The sequence below is a fragment of the Physeter macrocephalus genome, chromosome 8 (genome assembly GCF_002837175.3).
Source record: "Physeter macrocephalus isolate SW-GA chromosome 8, ASM283717v5, whole genome shotgun sequence".
In the NCBI taxonomy this organism is placed as follows: domain Eukaryota; kingdom Metazoa; phylum Chordata; class Mammalia; order Artiodactyla; family Physeteridae; genus Physeter; species Physeter macrocephalus.
In genome coordinates, this window is record NC_041221.1 from 100,631,361 (window position 1) to 100,639,465 (window position 8,105).

An 8,105-nucleotide genomic window follows, 5' to 3' on the forward strand; every position below is an offset into this window, starting at 1 on the left:
GCGAAGCGGCTGGGCCCGTGAGCCACGGCCGCTGAGCCTGCGCGTCCGGAGCCTGTGCTCCGCAACGGGAGAGGCCACAGCAGTGAGAGGCCTGCGTACCACAAAAAAAAAAAAAAAAAAAAAAAAAAAAAGAAAAGAAAATTCCATCTCATATCTTTCACACTTAATTGTATCAGAATTGCTCTTTACAGAAGAATTTCTCATACTCTAGGTATTGATTCTTAGTTGATTTTAAGTGTCAGAAATATATGCCCCCAATCTATTATCTGTTTATTAATTTGATACATGGTAACTTTCATTAAAATTTTTCTTGATGTAGTCAGATTTATTAATTTTCTTTCTTTTGGTTTGTACTTTTACATTTTTGTTTAAGAAGTCCTACTACCCTAGATAGTCTTCTAGATTTTCTTCTATTAACTTTATACTTTTACCTTTCAACTTTAGGTCTTTCATCTGTCTAGAGGCCACCATCATATGTGGTGTTAGCTAATGTGAATGAATGGATTCTGATCACTCCTATTCCATTTTCTCCCGATGATAGAATTACATATCAAAGAGGCTATAAGAACTGCCTCTAGAGGAGGACTATACATCTCTACTCCCATTGACTCTGGTGTTGCTCACATGAGTAAAGCAATATGGGCAGATATGAAATGGTGAAATGTCAAGCAGAGACTTTGAAAGGCATCAGGTATTTCCAGTGGCTCCTCTTGCCTTCCTGCTATCCACCATGAAAAGAGCACACCCCCAATGACTGCAATGCCTTTCACCTCCGTTTCAGAATGAGAGATACATGGAACAACCCCAAATCCAAGCCTAGCTGATCTCAGCCAACCCACAGATTATCTAGTCCACGGGCAAGAAATATGTGTGCTACAATGAAATCTAACTAACAGATACACGAATCCCTTTTTACTTTCCTTCATGTAGATAGCCATTTTTCTGTCAAGATGACATGAAAAAGTATAATAATTTAAAAGGTTTCCAAAAGATCTAAATAGCTATCTTATATAAAAGGATATTATTATTATTCATATTAAAGAACAATTATACTAAACATATTAAAGAACATATTCATATTAAAGAACAATTTCCCAGATGTCAAACTAATCATGAGCATCTTAAGAGGAAGTGGAGTTTACATTCACTGCTAAAGCACACTGCTACATTTTTCTAACAGGAGGGTACTTTGAGGATGTCAAATATGTGCGCAGTTCTCAACAAAGTGTACAACTTGGGTGTTGAGATCATAACTGTGTAATGTGTACTTTGGAGGTTCATCTAAAAAAACTGAAGTTAGACTCACTAATTGACAAATTTAAGTTGATTCTTTAGAGTGACAAATAATCTAATTATAGGACCTATCTGTGTCTAGTCATTTTTACTGAATATTGTCCCAAAACTTCCAGCAATATAGGTGGCCAAACCATGATTGATGGCCACAACTTTGACACTTAGAAGTGCTTTATTCACTACTCATCTTCTTTATTATTTTAGTCATTTACTTTACTCAGTGATTTGGGCTCCCCTATTTATTAGTCTTAGAAACATACACAGGTACTGTTGTAGTCTATTGAGGGAGGTGACATTATAAAATAACTCCACAGACAATTTTTTTCTTTCTTCTCTTTCTTGTATATCTTACTTTTTTCTACTTTTTTGCCCTTATCTTCTAAAACTCTATTTTCTTAGCTATTTAGGTCATAGCTCTGAAAATTAATTACTGCTTATATAAGATATTGCACAGATAAAAAGACACCTAAGTGAAAATGATTCTGTTGCTCTCATCCTAAACCATACCCCACAGGGAGTCAAAAAATTGTAATAAGTATCTAAAATATATTCCATCATATTTGCATAATATATCTTAATTTCATTTTAATAAAGATCATTATCAATGAAGGAAGAATAATTGTATTACATCTCCCAACAGGCCCATAGAATACTATCATAATAATAATGATAAATATCATTTAATGGACAGTATGTGCCAGGATACTATACTAAATGTAGCTGTCATGGTCAGGTAAGTTCTGCTGTAGTAACAAACAAATCCTGGAATATAAGGGACTTACTACTATAAAAATTTATTTCTCATTTAGGAAAAATTCAATGCAGCTGAAATATGCCTCCATTTCCTGATGGCTGCCTTCCATGGTTTCTAGGATTGCCAAGGCAGGGCAAGAGAGAGATGCAACAGAGGAAGAAACACACTAACTCATAACTGCCGCAGACTAGAAGTGACACATCAGTTCCTCTTGCAGTCCCGCAGTCCCACATGGACTCTGAATTAGGCTTGTGAATGTGGTCATCCTGTCTGCCCAGAAAGTGAAAATAGTCAGCTGAACAATTAGAACTGTGTTCACTAAATGGATAAACTACGTTATCCATTTAAATCCATTCATAGTCCTATGAACCTACTCTCGTGACTACTAATTACAAGCAATCTCACACTTTTATTCCAAAATCAGGACTACTTTCTCCACCTGTCACCACACACAGAATTAGAAAGGTTTGGTGTTCACAGGTTCATTAGCCCTAACCATCCAATGCAAATTGGAATAAATGGAAAGGCCCTAGCAGTCAGTATTACAATAATAATTTTAACTGTAACATGAGAGCTTTGTAAAGATGAAAATTTGGAAAGGGAAATGAGAAGACAGGAACGAGCAAAGAGACAAGAATGAGCAGTGATAGCAAGAAGAAAAAAAAGTTAAGAGATTCATTGAATTGAAAAAGAGCACAGCCTCTCACCATCTCTAAATGTACGGAAGTTTGAAGACTTTTCACTCTCATTTTTCTTTCTCTCTTCCTGTCTTTTATCTTGCTTTGTTTTTGTTTTGTTTTTTTTCTCTTTTCTGGCATTAGTCTTATTCAAAATTATACAGAAGTATCATTGAAAAATTCTCTTGCTTTTAAAAAGCTTAAAAGGATAAATTCAGCCATCCAATTTAGGGAACTTGCCAGATTAATCTTTGTTAGGAGGGTAAAAAAATAATGGTAATTAAAAGAAACAAGTTTAAAAATTCAAGTCTCTCCCTAATTCTTGCTTTCTCCCTCATTCCTCCACCCTGACCTCCTTTAGTCAGACACTCTCCTTTTGTCACCTCCATAAAAGGAGCTGAAGGAATATCAATCAATGACCTTCCCTCAGTGTGAGGGACAAAACTACAAAATCAGGACTTTAATCTGAACCTCAGAAGAGTGCGGGGTTTAGACAGGCATGTGCCAAGCTGCTGCACCCTGAGTCCTGACACACCTACATATCCCACTATTTTTAGTAACAACATCAAAAGTAATTTCAGCAGTTGATAAAACCAAATGACTTCTTACAACATTACCATTAGAGCATTTTACGCTACCATAAAAGAGGCACTAAATACCGCAGGAAGTCAGGACAGCTTTATATTTTTCTCTCTAAATGACACAAAACATTGTAAGCACTATAGTTAGTATCATTTTGTCAAGAGTTCTTTTTAGATTTAAATATAGACCATTCCCAAGCTCATTTTTCAAAGCTTATGTTTGAAAAATCATGAATGACATATTTACACTATAAGTATTTCTTAAAAATAGATGCAGGGAGTTTATTTCAGTCCCAAAACAAAAATGTTCACTTATGCTAAACAATCACCAGAGAGAGTTTCATATCCAAGCCTCCAATTTTCTACTTGATTCCTTGTCAGCAACAATGAAGTTTTCCAGCAAATGGAAAAGATTTAAACATGGCAACTTCCAATGGTAAGGCTACAAAAATTGTCTTCGTAGTGCAGGCACTAAACCTAGATAGCAGAGGAGTTTAATTTTATTGGATTATTACAAATTCATAGCCTTGAGATCACGGTACTTCTGGGATAGAATAAGATCAAGTTTAAATGTCTTAAGTGTCTTTTTCTATACTGTAGTTTACAAATTCTATAATGTCCTTCACAGAATACTTTTAAGGAGAGATCAAAAAGTAAACAAATGAGCACCACATGCATTACATAAAAATTAACTCAACATTGGCTGCAAGGTATGTTAAATCATGGACTGAATACAATTATACTTTGAAAACAGTGTGTTGTTTCTTCCAGTTTATTCCTATTCTAGGCAATTTCAAATCCATTTTTTAATTTCAAAGCCAAGCTACAATTTGCCAAGTTATTATATTTTTATCACACAGCAATGTTACCAGTGGGTATTCAATGTGTACTAGTACAACAATAACAATAATTGTATGTTGCATTTGTGTAGAAGTTGAACAAATGTAACACAATTGCAAGTGAAAATATATTCTCATATATTTCTAATATAAAGAAATATAACTCTGAGCTTAGAGTCATTAGGTACTCAATATCATATAATTAGTAATGACTGACACAGAGACTTGACACAATTTTCTCACTCAAAGTCCAAGAATAAGAGAAAAACTTTATAAAGTAAGAGCCTTGGTATTAAAGTTTTAACCATTAGTTATAATAAATAGTAATGTAAGGTATAGTTTTATAAATATAATTTATGCTACACAACTATAGTAGTCTTGAAAAAAAATGAAGGAGTACAGGAAATTCTTACATGTTTGTCTCATTAGAAAGAATCTACATGTTGTGATTTCAAAATTTTTATCTCAGATCCTTTCCTTTAGTATTCCTTAAGGAAATAAGATAGTGAAAAATAAGGAATATCATGCATTCATTCAACGCCAACTATGTGCCAGGCACTATGCTCTTTGATTGGAACTCAAATGTGAAATGCATTCTCCTTACATTTAAGGAGAGTGTTTTGGGAATAAGCAGAAAAATATACATACAATTCCAATTCAACATAATTATTATGAAATTTGTATGTAAGAAATGTACAAGAGCCTAAATACTTCTGTCTTAAAGCTTCTACTTGTCCTATCTCATAACAGCTTATTTACAATGTATTGCTTTTGAAGATGTCAAGATTACAACAAAGGATATAACTTTCCTATGAATTATTTGTCGTTTTGCAAACCAGGCATGAGTTTTAAACAAGGAGAAAAGCCAAAAAGAAAGTGACTGTATACTATTCTGTGAAATTATATTGCCAATCTCTTCTATGTGGCCTGGAATTAAATAAAAATAGAAGAATTAGCAAATATTATACATTAAGTTTTGTTGGTCATGCACTCTACAAAACTACCTGGCAAAATGGGTATGTAAAGATAAGATCCAGCTTATAGTCCATATGTAGATCTACATACCTTGGCATTGGGCCTTGTCCATAGGTTTTTGTCTAATTCAGGTAAAGGTTATTTATGGACTAATGACAGCCCTGAGTTTTAGGGCCTCTGTTGCTGGGCATGCCATCAAAAGTCTGCCCCTGTTAAGATCCCCAGAGCTTGTTTCGGCACCACATATACTAAAATTGAGACAATACACAGAGAACAGCATGGCCCCTGTGCAAAGATGACATGCAAATTTGTGAGGCATTCCATATTTTTCCATCTCATGTCCATGGATCGGAAGAATTAATATTGTTAAAATGGCCATACTACCCAAAACCATCTACAGATTCAATGCAATCCCCATCAAAATACCAAAGGTATTGTTCACAGAAATAGAAGAAACAATTCTAAACTTTGTGTGCAACTAAAAAAGACCCTGAATAGCCAAAGCAATCCTGAGAAAGAATAACAAAGACAGAGCCATCACACTTCCTAATTTCAAACTGTACTACAAAGCTATAGTAATAAAAAACAGTATGCTACTGGCACACAAATAGACACATAGAGCGATGAAACAGAATAGAGAGCCCAGAATTAAATCATGGCATACATGGTCAACTAATATTTGACAAGGAAGCAAAGAAAGGATAGAGGAGAAAGGATAGTCTTTTCAACAAATGCTTCTGGAAAAACTAAAAAAAACACATACAAACTATGAAATTGGACCCCTATCTCACACTACTCACAAAATTTAACTGAATATGGATCAAAGACTTTAACATAAGAACTGATACCATAGAAGAAAGTGTAGGGAAGAAGCTTATCAATCTTGGTCTTGGCAATGATTTTTTAGACGTGATGCCAAAAGCACAAAAAACAAAAGCAAAAATCAACAAATGGCACATCAAACTCAAAAGCTTCTGCACAGAAAAAAAACTAATTAACAAAATGCAAAGTCTATAGAATAGGAAAAAATTTTTGCAAACCATATATTGGATAAGGAGTTAATATCCAAAATGTAAAGAACTCATACAACTTAATAACAAACACACAATCCAATTCAAAATGGGCAGAAGAACTAAATAGACATTTTTCCAAAGAGGACATCAAAATGGCCAAGAAGAACATGAAAAGATGCTCAATGTCACTAATCATCTGGAAAATGCAAATCAAAACCACAATGAGATATCACCTCACACCTGTAGAATGGCTATCATCAAGATGACAAGAGACAACAGGTGCTAGCAAGGATGTGGTGAAACGGGAACCCTTGTACACTGGTGGTAGGAATGTAAATTGGTTCAACCACTATAAACAATATGGAGATTCCTCAAAAATTAAAAGTCATCTACCACAGGATCAAGCAATTTTGGCTATATACTGAAAGGAAATAAAAACATAATTGTGATAAGATATAGGCACTCCAATGTTTACTGAAGCAGTTTTCACAATATGATGACCAAAAAATTGGAAACAACCCAAATGCCCATCAACAGATGAATGAATAAATAAGATGTGATACATATACACAATGGAATATTATTCAGCCATGAGAAAGGAGGATATCCTGCCATTTTAGACAAGATGGATAGACCTTGAGCACATTATGCTAAGTAAGGTTAAGTCAGAGAATGACAAGTACTGTATGATATCACTTATACGTGGAATCTAAAAACAATTTAACCTTTAAAAAACAGAGAGTAAAATGGTAGCTACTAGGGGATTGGAGGGTAGGGAGGATAAGATTGATAATTCAAGGGTACAAACCTGATACGGGGAGTAAATAAGCAACAGAAATCTAATGCACAGTATAATTAATATAGACAATAATATTGCACTATAATTATATAATTTGATAAATATTGCTACATTGGCAATCACATTGTATCAAAGTAACATGCTGTACACCTTAAATTTACATGGTACATGTCAAATTTATTCAACTAAAAAAACAGACACATGTAATAATGGAACAGAATTGACAGCCCAGAAATAAACACCACATTGTATATGGTCAATTAACTTGTGACAAAAGCGCCAAGAATATACAATGGAGAAAAGATAGTCTCTTCAATAAATGGTATTGGGAAAACTGGTCTCTTATCTTACACCATACAGAAAAATCATCTCAAAATGGATTAAAGACTTTACACTGTGTAAAGTAATGTAATATCTACTTAGACAATATCACACTACTTTACACTGTGTAAAGTAATGTAATGTCTACTTAGACAATATCACACCATTTCAGGCAAACTATAAGAATCTTGAATAGTGTAATTCTATTTATACCCCCAGACTTTATATTATTGTTGTAATATAGTTCACATCTAAATACATCATAAACCCCAAAATACAGTGCTATAATTTTTATTTAATTAAAAAAAAAAGATCCCCCAAATTAGGCCAAGCATTCTAAAGAATTCATCCACACCCAGTTCATGAGGGTCACAACCCCAGTAATTGAGTTCAGAATTTCCTTGGAGGATGTATCTGTCCATTTCACACTTCTCTTTGAGAGGATGTGAAATGGCCCAGATCCTACTGGTCTATAATGGAAATCATCATGCTTAACAAATATAACACAGGACATTTACATGTTAATTACTAAAAAAAAAAAGTTCCATATGTCAAAGTAACACCAATTATTTCCCCTTAAGTCTTACTTTAACCTTGGGGAATTTCATACATTGTTAAATATTATCTCCCAAACAGTGAATCCTAGAATCCCCTTCCCCATAATTTTATACTCTATCCTAACTTTTTCCCAAAATACTTTCACCTGATTCCCTTGGTAATGATTAGACATAGTGGTAGGCTTTAAAAATTAAGTGCAGATAATAGAATTGTTAAACAAACAATGGCTTGTTTTAAAACTGTCCTTCTGCCCAGAGTGCAAAGCCCCATGTTCTATCATGGGCAGCCTTAAGAA

At 34.1% G+C, this 8,105-nt stretch overlaps 1 non-coding gene across 1 annotated transcript; it reads left to right on the forward strand.

Annotated features, from left to right (window-relative positions):
* Positions 1-5,345: 5,345 nt before the first annotated feature.
* On the forward strand, positions 5,346-5,449 carry LOC112065538 (U6 spliceosomal RNA). The gene has a single exon (XR_002892086.1). It is a non-coding gene; the product is annotated as a U6 spliceosomal RNA (small nuclear RNA).
* Positions 5,450-8,105: the final 2,656 nt, after the last annotated feature.